General features: G+C 39.6%; 1 protein-coding gene across 1 annotated transcript in view; it reads right to left on the reverse strand.

Moving 5' to 3' along the window:
• Positions 1-13,919, reverse strand: part of ALK (ALK receptor tyrosine kinase) — a 1,522,063-nt gene that overhangs the window by 902,632 nt on the left and 605,512 nt on the right. The gene's annotated exons all lie outside the window — the stretch shown is intronic.

A 13,919-nucleotide genomic window follows, 5' to 3' on the forward strand; every position in this document is an offset into this window, starting at 1 on the left:
CTTCCTCCTCCGGCAGCCACGTTGACCACGGACGCCTCCCAGACGGGTGGGGGGCATTCCCTGGGCAGGTCAGTCCAGGGCAAATGGCATCCGGAAGAGACCTCTCTCCACATCAACATCCTAGAGATGAGAGCAGTACTCCTGTCCCTTCAAGCCCTTCACTGTTACCTCCCTCAGGGCGTAATTGCTGTTCACACGGACAACATGTCAGTTGTCTGGTACCTGAACAAGCAGGGAGGGACCAGATCCTATCCTCTTTGCAGAGAAGCGATGAGGGTCTGGGAATGGGCAATCTCAACCAATCGCTTCCTAGTGGCTACTCACATACTGGGCAAATCCAATGTCGTAGCCGACAGGTTGAGCAGGACCATTCTCTCTCCTCATGAGTGGTCTCTGAACATAACTATTACAAGACAGATTTTCAGCGAATGGGGAGTTCCTTGTTGCGACCTCTTCGCGACTCCTCTGAATGCAAAGTGCAAGGATTTTTTCTCCCTATCCCCGGCTCCGGGGAAGAGCCCTATGGACGCGTTAGTCCATCCTTGGCCCACCGGCCTGCTTTATGCCTTCCCTCCAGTTCCTCTCCTACCCAAGGTAATTCAGAAGGCTTCTCTTAGGGAGCAAGATGATCTTAATTGCTCCTTACTGGCCTCGTCAAGTCTGGTTTCCCTATCTTCGGAAACATGCTCTGGAAGGTCCATGGTTCCTGGACCAGATCCCAGACCTACTGACTCATCAGTCGGGACTACTACACCAGTCCCTACACACATTAAGATTGACGGCCTGGCTCCTCCTCTTCCAACCATAGTCGGGAGACATGCACTAGATCCAGAGGTAGTGCGCATATTGTCTTCAGCCCACAAGTCGACTACAAAGAATCTTTATTCTAGCAAATGGAAAAGATTTGCTATATGGGCTCAACTCCGGGGCCTGGACCCCATTTCAACTCCCATAGCAGAAGTACTCAAGTTCCTAACCTCTCTTTTCAACCAAGGCTCTTCTGTTTCTACCATCAAAGTACAATTGGCAGCAATTTCTAACTTTCATGAATCCATAGACCCACCTCTAATGAGTAACAAGTTGTGTAAGACCTTCTTGAAAGGTGCTGCTCTATTAAGACCTCCAGTTTCTCATCCTGCACCTCCATGGGATCTCGATATAGTATTACGTGCCTTGACTTCTTCCCCTTTGAACCGGCAGCTACCTGTGATTTAAAGTTTCTATCATGGAAGACAGCTTTCCTGGTGGCAATTACTTCAGCCAGAAGGGTTTCAGAACTTCAAGCTTTGTCAGTAAAACCTCCGTACTTGGTTTTTCATCCAGACAGAGTTTCCCTCAGACCGAATCCTTCTTTTGTTCCTAAAGTCTGCTCTACTTTATGCTTACAACAGTCATTAGAGCTCCCAGTGTTTTTCCCAAAATACTCCAATGAAGCAGAATTTATTTTCCACACACTAGATGTCCATAGGCAGTTACGTTTTTATTTGGATAGGACCAAACAATCAAGGAATACAGATCAGTTGTTTGTGTCCTTTGCAGAAAACAAATTGGGCAACACAGTCACAAAGGTCACTATTGCCAAATGGATCAGGGACTGTATTACTCAAGCTTATATTTTTTCTAACGAGGAGCTTTCCACCACTGTCAAGGCTCATTCTACAAGGGCTATGGCTACTTCGGTAGCATTTCATTCTAAGCTTGCTATTAGTGACATTTGTGCTGCGGCTACATGGTCTTCCCCCCATACTTTCATTTCTCACTACAAATTAGATGTGGCATCTAGAGGACGAGCTTCATTTGGTTCCACAGTGCTCAGGAGTGTTTTCCAATGAGCCACCCGGGATTTAGGTGCTAGGGATGCTGTCCCATCAGTCAGAATGTAGGCGAGATAGGATCACATAACATCTTTTAGTTATGTACTCACCATAACTTCAGATGTTTGGGATCCATCTCGCCTACATTCCTAATAACCCACCCTCCTTCCCCCTTCCTTGGAGATCAGAGGATATCAGAAGGTCCGAATCCTGTTGTTTCATCTTGAAACATCTAACAATGTTATATAATCAGGTTATGCATGTGTGCATGAATGCGGACAAACAAGATCTGGGGGATTAGCGGTGGTGCATCCTGGGATAAAGATAGCTCAGCCAATAAGAGGCCTCGCTCTATAGCATAAGCGTGCCGAGTCGGAGCCGTGGGATCGGCTCCGAACCCATCAGTCAGAATGTAGGCGAGATGGATCCCAAACATCTGAAGTTATGGTGAGTACATAACTAAAAGTTAACTGTAAAAGAAATTGATGGGCATTTATTTGGCTAGTATATTGTGCTTTTTAGTTAACTTAATGTTATTTGTGTTTTAATTCTAGCCATCCAAGCTTACTAAGAGCTACAAAGTGATTCATTTTGTGAGGGATGTTTGTAGTATATTTGACATTTTTTTGTACATTTTCTGTAGTTTTAGTGTGTTCTAGAACACTGGTTGTATTGGTGAAAGAGTATAAGAGGGTAGGTTAAGAGTAATGTCTACGATGTATAAAAGAGTGACGTTTCATTTAGGTAGGGTTTAGCCTTACAAAACATACACAGTTACTTGCTTCATATGAGTTACTATCTAAGTTTACTGGGGTGAAGTTTCTGATCTATGATTACTCCTGAAAGTTTAGCATGAGTAACTTGGTCTATGGGAGCATTAGAAAGAGAAGAAATGGAAATGTTTGTGGGTTGTCTGTTAAGGATTATAGACTCAGAGAGAATCAGTTTGTTCCTTTTTATATTTAGAAGTTGCAAGCTGGTTAGCCAATGTTCATGTTTGTGAGGGGTCTGACGGATCAAAAGTTGCAAATATTTAAGGGAGAGGGGTAAACATATTAGAGCTGTGCCATCTGTATATTGCACTGTTGTTGCACTGCATGCTACAGTATAGATGTCATTGATGAATGCATTAGATAATGCAGAGTTTACTAAGGAGCTTTGGGGGCACCTATAGAAACAGTTTCAAAATCAGAGTATTTATGTATCCATTTACTATTTAGGATCTGTTGAAAGGTAACTAGTAAACCATCTAAGAGAGTTATGACTACTATCCATTTTTGTGAGTCTGTGGAGCAATGGGTTGAGATACAGTATCAAAGGCTTTTGTGAGCTCAGGAAAGATGGCAGTTGTATAAAGTCTTTGATATTTGTAGTGATTGACTGTTTGCTGCTTTTGCACTATACACAGTTTGGAACCCATGTTATGTGTGTGAGAAAAGGTGACCAAACTCTAGTCTCCTAGTTTGATTGACAGCCCACTACCATACTGATTATATCAACCGTTTACATCAACTAACCCCCCTCCGGCCCAATTGCACCACCATTCCCTCTCTCAGGAAATTGGTTAACTGCCCTTCCACCTGATCCTTCCCTGTTTCCAGCCCTTTATCAAGACAGGCACAAAGCCATCCAGCCCTCTTTCACAATAACTTTACCACTTGGAACCTGAAGAGAGGAAGAATCTGAAGAGAAGACCCTGATTTTGCCACCTGGAACCTAGAGAGAGGAAGAATCTGAACAGAAGAGCCCTCAGTAATTCTTAGACTCAGGAAGAAGCTTGACAGTGAAGACCCCAGACTGAAGTGCCTTAAAATCATGCTCTGGGACCAACAGCATTCCACCTCTCACTGCAGCTATCCCACAGTGATCTGGTATAGATACTGTAGCCAGTGGGCCTGCATTTAACAAAATTTCTATAATCTGCATTACAACAAAAATTGTTGTTCCAGGGCACCACTCCACAATGCTATATTCTTTACACCATAAGCACAATTTCCCTATGCTCAAAGAAAATATGAGATTATTATGTTTATTAAAAATGTTTGTACACTCTGCAGTTTGCCACTTGCGGGATTTTTACACCATGGGCCCGCTAAGCACACACAAAAGGTTCTGAGGTCTCAAACTGTACTCACTTTTTACTTTTTTCCTCATACTTGTGCAGATCCATGGCTCTGTAAAAAATGAGCGCTGTGACTTGTTTTCCACTCTATGCTATTTCTCTGAATGCATGTACTGTTCAAAAATGGGACTTACCAAGTGTAGCTTTAAGTGACTACCTCCTCTACATATAAAAAGGTCTGTCTTCATCAAGAGGAAGAACAGTGGGGACTGGTCACATTAATCATGTATATGAGCCTCTTATAAGCAGGCATTGTAAACCTTTTTTGTTATACAAGAGAATATTAGCCTTTCATATTATATGTCAGGAGATAATGAGCCCTGTAAAAATGGGGACGGACTCTCATTTTACATGTGATAGGCTGGAAAAAGTTCTGTAATAAAGCTTTCATACTTGGCTCCAAGGAATATGAATCTCACGCACACAGACACAGAGTTTTATTTTATATGTGTTACAAAACAGACTAATAAACAGGGGCGGCTCATGCTATCGGTCTGCCGGACTGCAGCCCCCCCACCTAGAAATAAAAAGAAATAAAAACATTAAACATAAACTTTAAAAAAATATATTTTTCTATTTTCACGGAGTGCCGGCTGCCGCGCATGCGCGAACGCACTGCCCTGCCCCGCAGATGCCCAGGAATCTCTGCGAACTCTGACAGCCACTCAGGCAGTCCAGATGCAGAGAAGGTATTTTCTGCCCCGCAGATGCCCAAGATGCCATGCGGTAGACGACCGCACAGAAGAGAGGAGCTCCGGACTGCTTGAGCTGCAGGCAGGACCAATTGGGAGAGAGGTAAGCAGGGATTCGAGCGCAGGACCAATCAGGAGTGAGGTAAGTTCTCCTGCAGGGAAGCGTTACGTCGAGCGCGGGTTTGCTGTGAGTAGAATGGAGTTATAGTGCTGCGAGACGGATTACAGCTTTCTGGATCCTTTGATGAGAGAATGGAGGGCTTTCCAGGTGTGTGAGACTGATTACAGCTTTAAATGGAGTGCTTTATGGACCCAGGTAAGGTGTGTGTGTGTGTGTGTGTGTGTGTGTGTGTGTGTGTGTGTGTGTGTGTGTGTGTGTGTGTGTGTGTGAGTGAGCTGTGCATAGCCCACCAACCAGTAATTTTGTTCATAAGCCACTGCTTTCATTTTTATCCTTCCAAACCTTACCCAACCAATTTATTTATAATTTACAGAGTGACACACCTCTATATCAATGAATGGGAATTCATCTCCCTTTGGGAGCAAGTTTCAGCGGCGCTACCACATACAGGCCAAACAGTTGGTCGTCTCTAAGATTCACAGTCATATCCACTTCACTCATCTCTGTCCTGCTACGGATATTTCCACCTCTGTGGCCCACTATCACACAATGGGTTTGGAAACAAAAAAATGTGATGGATGTTAAATCATATAATAGGCCAGGGTGTTTTACTGATCTTTATACTAAATATCTCTGATGTCGCAAAATTTTATATTAACTAACTGATACACCTTTATGTCAACGGATGGAGTTTCATCTCCCTTTGAGAACAGGCTTTGTATATGTGGAATATTCAGTCTATTGACAGAGCACTTCACTGATCTATGAAATGTGAACTACTCCAGCCTAAAGTACAAATCCCTCACCCTAAGGCTACATGTCTCTGACCATTCATTCTCAGTTTTCGGTCCCAGCATTTGGGAGCCCCCCGAACTGAAATTAAAGACTCATTCTGTTATTTCAAGTTCCGTTCTCTACTAAAATCACATTTAGTTAATCTAGGAGAATGTACTTGTTAGCCTTCACAGGTCAAACCACTTAAGTCTGCTTTAACTCTTCTCCACTCTTAACTCATCCACTTAAGATCCTTTGCTCCTTTTCACATCTCTAATTTATTGTGCTGTACTTTCCCAAATGTTTTGAAACCTTTTGTATGTAATGTAAATGAAGTATTCAAAGCATCACTCTACAATTGTACTGTTTTATTGTCACATATGTATTGTTGTACTCCTGTCTGTTTGCATTATTGGTCAGTTTTTGACCCCATACTGAGACTGAAATTGGTCACATTTGATCATTGCTTTGCCATTATAAACAAATTCAAATAAATAAATAAATAAATAAATAGTTACATATATACATAAATAAATAAATAAATAAACAATTGTAAGAGCTGAAGGAGAATGACAAAGACAGAAAGGTTATGCACACCTTTTAGATACTTAGAAACTTTGGAGTGGACTGTGTTAACATAAAAAGGGATGGAAAGGAAAGGATTCATCCAGAGGTCTAAGTGACTGAAAATTTGTAACTATTTTGGTTGTGGAATGTTAGCCGTTTTAGGAGGTTCCCTATTAGAAGACCGAAGATGCATTCTTTCGAATGCATCTTGGTTGAACTCAAAAGCCTGAAACAGCAAAATATCTAAGCGGCTTTTAAGCAAATTCTTTCCCTGGGAAAGAATTTGCTTGGCTGCTTTACTTTGCTTTCGCACTGTAGTCTTGATCTTGGAGTTGGTATATTTAAGTAGGGGGTGTGGGGGGCACAGCCCCCCACTTAATGTAATGTTTAAAGTGTTTTTTTTTTTGGAACAGCAATTTTTTTCCCTAGGAAAAAAATTGCTGTTCTGACAGTTTGAAATTGTAAACTTTCACTTACATAGAGTTGATTAATCACAGTTCGCTTTTTTAAGCATTCAGTGATCTAATATAGACCCTTTTAGGAGTATGCCAGTTAGAGTAGGTAGGTCTGAGGTAAACAGCCATACCAAAAAAAAAACTGCTTTAGCTTTTACATAGCTTATTTGTGGGTGATTTTTTATTAAACATCTCTGTGGTATTTTAGAGGCATCCGCAGAGCTGATTTCTAACCATGTCTGGGATTTTGTGAAACACGTTCAGAGTGAGATTAGTTACATACAGTGTAGCATTTAAGCTGGAAGATCTAAAGTGAAAGAGTTCATGAGCACTATAGAAAGGAGAGTGTCTGATGACAGATTCTTGGGGAACTGCAGGCTGTACATGGGGAAGAGACCCTGATATGATATTTGAATTCTGAGATAACCTGTTTACAAGTGTGTGTGTGTGTGTGTGTGTGTGTGTGTGTGTGTAAATGCCCTAGGTGCAATATACTGGTGGTTAGACTCATGGTGGTGTGGTAGGGAATACCTCAGGCTTGAACCCTGTACCTTGTATGCAGGTGTTAAACACTTGAATTCCCTACCCACCACCATTTGTAAAAAAATTGCAGATTTTTGCCTCATATTTGATCTGATCTGTTCCTCATAATATCCGTGGTTTGTAAATACTGCAATGCTTGATATTTGATGATGTAGTGGTAGCATTGTTGCCTCACAGCTGCAGGTTCTCAGGTTTGATTCTTGGCTGAGGTGCCTTCTTTGTGAGGGTCTGTATCTTCTGCCTGTGTTTGTATGGGTTTGCTTTTGTGTCCTCCCATGTTACAAAGACATGTCTGCATTATTTCTTCCTGGGCCTCTGCTGAAAATTGTTTATTTGTTCCAAGTCAGACTGTCCTGATTAACAAATGTTATATAAAATTGACAGGCATTTGAATTTCAGACTTAAGGTTTCTGAATGTTTAATTCCTTGCATATTTGATGGTGCAGTGGCAGTATTGTTGCCTCACAGCTATAGGTTTTCTGGTTTGATTCTTGGCTGGGGTGCCTTCTGTGTGGAGTCTGCATCTTATCCCTGTGTTTGTGTGGATTTGCTCTGGTGTCCTGCCATTTTACAAAGACATCTGTCTATAGTATTTCTCCCTGGGCCTCTGCTGAAAATTGTTTTTGTTCCGTCAGAAGTAAAATTGACAGGCATTTGAATTTCAGACTTCATATTCTTCAGGAAATACATAGTAAAATAATTTTTTATTCTAGCAATAAATATATAGTAACACAACCTTTTATTATAGCAATTTTTTAAGTTGATAAGATGACTATTTGAAATTTGTCCTTATTTTTGGGACTGTAATACCCTGTTATTGGCTTTGAAATTTGTCCTTATTTTTGGGACTGTAATACCCTGTTATTGGCTTTGTCCAGGTTTTTTGTGCTAAGGTTGACAGATTTGGCAAGAACTGAATTCACTGAATATGTTTGAGGGCTGTATTCCCTCATTACTGGGTTTGTCCAGGTGTTTTGTGCTAAGAGGTTGACAGCTATGGTGAGAACTGAATTCATTAAATGATAGCCATTTAAGTTTCAGTCTTCCTCTCTTTCACAAAGCAGCTGATATGGTGTAGTGGTATGTTGCTCTTGACTGTTTTGCACAGGGACCTTGGCAGTAAAATGTACAGTGGTAACACAGCATTTTTCTTTCACAAAGCAGGTGATATGGCATAGTGGTATGTTGTTCTGACTCTTTTGCACAGGGACCTTGGCAGTAAAATGTATGGTGGTAAGACAACATTTTATTCTAGCAGCTTTCCAAGATTATACAAGCAATGTTTAATGTGTCCCTGGTTTTTGCCCTTTTGACCCACCCCAATAAATTTGGCTTTTTCCAGATTTCTTGTGCTGCTAAGTTGAGATGCAGTTGAGTATTGAGTAGATTTTACAAGGAGCTGAGAGCTGCAGGGGAAGAGATGTTTAGTGCCGATTATGCTAAGTCAGCTCATATTGCTAATAGCACAACAGGTTGTGTACTTGCTTTTGATGCAGAAGGTTGTTGGTTCTACTCCCATAAGGGGTGAATGCTGCCGTACTGAAAGTTAAGATACTAACTATGAGCCATCCATTTCCTATTGCAATATTACTACCTTATTTGTAATGTAAATTAGGCAACTTATTCCTCAGGGGCATCAGACACTTTATTTTTCGATGAAACCATGAAATATAAAGGTGATTAGCAGCAACCTCTTCATTACAGATTTATTTAACGTGGAATTATTTAGATGACTTTTTTACTACTTCAGAGATTGTGCATATTTACTGATAATGGTGGACTGTAGAATTGTGCATATTTACTGATAATAGTGGACTGTAGACATTTGAGTAGACTTTTATGATGGAAATGTTCTGAATTGGGCAGTTTTGTCATTGGTGCATGCATTTTGTTTCATTGTTTACTGGAAAAAGGTTCAAAGCAATAGGAAGGTGTATCAAAGAGCACATGTATGTTTCATATGCAAGGGGCCTATGATTTGAAAACAGCCCATAATTAATCTTTATCTGTCATGGGTGTATTTTCTTTGAATGTGGGTTTCAATGTTGTTTCAATGAATGTGAGTTTCAATGGCAAAGAAGTTTTAATGCCAAGTTTGTTTAGCAGATGTCTTAGTGTTTGTGCTGTAAAATGCAAAATAAAACTTTCAAATGAAGTTCAAATCATCATAGAAGTAAATCAGTATTCACATTAGTGTTTATGGTAAATGGAGTGAAACAGCCAAGTAATGGATCATTGGAATGGCTGCAGGGGGAGGCTCCATTCGACCATGGTTTTGTGAGGGGGAAGGGCGGAAAACTTAGGCAGCTCCAGCTGAACCATACCTCCCAACTGTCCAGATTTTCAAATAATGAATAGATTTTTTGCTTCTTATTTTTGGTTTGTTCCTCATAAAAATTGTGGTTTTCTGGCAAATCATTTAGGAATTGAGTCACTAATGACACACTGAGTTTCAGACTTCATAACCTTCAGAAAAATGCATGCTAAAGTAAGACCTGTTCTATCAACTGTTTCAGTTTATACAAGAGCAATTTTTAGTACTGTTTATATGTTCCCCCAATATATTTGGCCTTGTCCTGATTTATTGCATTAACAGGTTGAGAGGTACATGCAAATAAATTGCTTTATAGAATTAGGCATAGCCAAACCTCTCAACTGTCCCTGATTTTGGCTCAAAATGTTGCTCTCCCCCTAATGATCCCTCCGCAAAATAGCAATTTTGGAAGAAAACATGGAGGGTTTATAATTAAGAAATAACTGTAATAATCCGTTAGATTACTTTTATTTCAGAAATGCATGTAGATTATTTTATTTTGTCAGCCACTCAAGTTAGTGGTACTAATATTAAAGTGTCCTTTCTTTGACAGGTTCCCAGCTGTATTGTGTTGCTATTTTATATTTTTACATCACATTTTTGGTCCATTTTTCATAAAATTGTGTTTTTTGGCAAATTAGTGGCAAATCATTAAAGACTGAAGTTAGAAAATAATGATAGACATTTGAGTTTCAGATTTCATACCATTCAGAAAATTCATACTAATGCAAGACCTCTATTATCTTTCTAAGTTTATAAGAGCAATATTTTAAAAAGTGTCCTTATTTTTGGGCCTTTGTCCCATTTCTTTGTATGACTTTGTCCAGATTTCTTGCTCTGAGGTGTCAGGGCCATCACAAGTCAGCCAGAGACATTTCAAACTGTGACATACTTGTTGCACCCCACTCCCCCATGTAGTGACTCTGGATGTGTCGAAGCAAGGCAAGGAGTAGTTATGCAGTGTAAATGTGCAGAGAATCCCACCCATCCAAGGTAGAAGTACTAGAGTGGCTTTTCATCTGTCCTTGATTTTTACAGAATGGTCTGGTTTCTGTCATATTTTTTGTACTGTTGATTTATGCTTATTACTCAAAGTGCCTGTTGCTCTGTGTTTAAGTAGCAATACTTTAATGACCATCAGGTAAGCTTGGCTGAGATTGCAAGATGCAAGTAAGCTTTAATAAGCATACTGTTAAAGAATTGCCAACATTGAAAGCCTTTCTGTTGCCATGTAGAGAATACTTAACTAGATAATGTATAAGCCTTGGGTAATGAAATGCATATGCCAGTATTTGTAATAAAGAACAGGATTACATTATTTTAAGAGTCTCATTACACTTGGAGACTTCCAGTCATCTCTGCAGGCTTTACCCATAAACAGAATGCCAATCGAGTGGTCCATAACCTGTACAGTAATCCTTTTAAGCAATGTATCTTGAGCTTATTTCTTGTTTGCTTTTGATTTTTTACTTTGATCGAGTTTTCCCCATGAAACAAGTAGATGTCAGGCAGCAGGTCTTTTTTGGATAAGGAACATTTTTACAAGTGGGGGCATCAGCGATTTCTACTTTCAGCATGTTACTTGGCACTTTAATAAAGCAGAATATAAATTATAATTACAACTGCAGTGCAAGAAGTGGTTTGAGTTGAGTGCTGCTTGTTTTTCTTATACTTGATTTTGACTGGCATTCCATTAATGTATTTAAAAAAAAGTAATTTATTTCTTCATGCCTCACAACCTTTTCTATTTCCATCTAGATATTAAGCTGTCATGCAGCCAATGCACTGAAATATTTTTATTCTTCTACACTTCATTTTGTCTTGATTGGACTCTCATAATGACGGTATGGCACCCAGGGCAATATATTTAGTTTTTGTGGTTTTGAGCATAGCTCCTCCCCTTTCTTGTTGGCCGCACCCCATCCCATTGACCCCACCCATTCAGCTGTCACCTGCAGCCCCCCTTTGATTTGAAGTCACCAGCCGCCACTGCTAATAAAGTCTGGTAACAGCCTCATAAAACCAGGCATTTTCTATTATCAAAGTGGAAATTACTCTATTAGATGAACTTGATGAAGCTCAGGCAAAAGTGCTTTCTTAGTTGTAGCTTATAATGTGTGTTATCATGCTTTGGTTGTTAATAGTGAAAAATAAAAATAAAACCGTTTAACTAAGCATGAGGTTCCACAGGCTGCTGAGCTGGTAAACCCTCACAGGTCTTTTAGGAATATTCAAATAAGGGACTAATCTCTAAGCTTTTGGATTGGCTCCTTGTTTTTCCATCTCCCAGATTTTCCACCAATCAGCTACCATGGAACCTCCCACCGTTGTCTGTAACTGCCTTTAAATAACTGACCTGTTGAATGTAATGTATTTGAATAAGAACAGTCATTCATCTACCTGCTTAACTGGATAAACTACTGGAAACTTCAACAAGGTGTCTTTATTCCTCCCACAGGGAGGATATCAGAGAGAGAGAGAGAGTCTCCTAGATCAGCTAGCTAAAGTGATTTTATCTGGACTAATCCTTAAGCTCTGTTTATTGTTAGTCCTCTCACCCTCTGGGTCACATGTGGGATATCAGACTTCACTTGAACCCTCTGAATAACCACTGGCTACGGAACTGCATATAGGTCTGTTTTTAAGACCAGGAGCACAGCCTGTCAGCTAAGCAGTTAGAATGAAAGATGACCATACTTTTCAACTCTCCAGATTTTTGCCTCATACTTTTAGTCTGTTCCTCATATAATTTTTAGTTTTCTGGCAAATCACTGAGATTGATGTCACTAAATAATAACATATATTTAAGTTTCAGACTTCATATCCTTCTGAAAATCCATGCTAATTCAACTCCTGTTATTCTTGCAAATTTCTAAGTTTATAACAACAATATTTAAATTCTGTCTCAATTTTAGGGCCTTTGTCTCCCCATTATTTTAGGCTGTGTACAGATTTCTTGTGCTAAAAGGCTGAGAGGTATGAAAATTACTTTGCAGTTAATGCTAGAGAAATAAGAAGTAAAGGGTCATAATGCTGTAAACTTGCTGTTATGGCATCAATCATTTTAAACTTTGAACTTTATTAGGTTTGACTTGTATGCAGCTAACACCACAACAGGCTGTCATTTTTATTTTTCTTGATTTTTCCTTTCTATGCGCAGAAATTTGCTGAATCATCACACTGGCAAAGAAAATCTGACTCGTGTCTCTTTTCTTCTCTGTCTAACTACCTTCATCAACTACCATATGGTTGTAACACTTACAAAAGGGCTATTTCCTAACAATAGAAATACCCTCAGCTTTCATTCCCTTCTGTTACCCTTCTGTCTTCCCTTTGTTTGGTGTTCTCCCCTTTCCTACTTACCTACTTTCCTATCTATCCCCCCTTTCTCTCCCCATTTATATGCCGAACAGGGTCACCACTGTGCATATCCACATTCTTGTATTTGTTGGCTGCTATGTATAATTTCTTGTGCCAAACATGTAGTGCATATTGTTAAGTGTTGCTACATTCATCCTTACAAAACTGAGGTTCCATGCCTTGACACATATGCCTGCCACATCAGTTATGCATGCATGCCATAGAACAGTGTAGTGCTATTACCCCATTGTAACTATACCTCTCTTTTCTTATGCAGACTGTGGACATTATGACAGTGCAGTTTAAAGCCTAATATATGTCTGATTAGGTATGTGGCTCTTCACATAGCAACCTATTTGAAATGTAGAACTACAGTGGGGTACAGCACATCTATAATTTTCAGTCTATGCCTGTGCAAATAAGATACCCCTAGTCTACAGGGTTCTCTGTAACCTCTTACAGGAAATGAATGCTTCACATTACCCTGTAGTGTGTGTGTGTGTGTGTGTGTGTGTGTGTGTGTGTGTGTGTGTGTGTGTGTGTGTGTGTGTGTGTGTGTGTGTGTCTGTGGTTTTTCCTATGTTCAGTCAAGTTACCACATTTCAATTTATGCTTTTTTGAAAACTCAGTTCTGAAAAGCTTATATCAAAGAATGTTAAAATACAGAGAAAAAATATGCCTTCCCTCATGTGGCTTGTCCCCCATACCCCTAAACTATATAAAAAGTGCACCTTTGACTTACACAGTGCAACACACTGTGGTTAAAAAAATGTTACATTCATTTTACAGAGAAAAGACTGACAATCACAAAAACCTTAATGAAGTGTAAGTATGTCATGCATGTATATGTGTGAGTGAGCAAGTGTTTGCTCATGTGTGTGTTTGAATAATCACGTTAGCATTATCTTTTAAATGTCTTCCCTATGAAACAGTTAAATGTATCTAGTTTTTTGCACAAATCTTCATATTGAGGACAAACACATTATATAAATATAATATGCCTGTTGGGAGGTACAATGGCCCAGATGTAAGTGATCAGTTAATACAAACTCTCCAAGTGTCCAAATAAGTCTCAATGCAAGTACAGAAATCCACAAAGATGAAACAGGGACTCAGCTGTCTAAATTTATTAAACAGAAAATAAAACAGCAAAGCTT

Source organism: Protopterus annectens, chromosome 1.part2, assembly GCF_019279795.1.
Source record: "Protopterus annectens isolate FY-2018-M chromosome 1.part2, PAN1.0, whole genome shotgun sequence".
Lineage (NCBI taxonomy): Eukaryota > Metazoa > Chordata > Ceratodontiformes > Protopteridae > Protopterus > Protopterus annectens.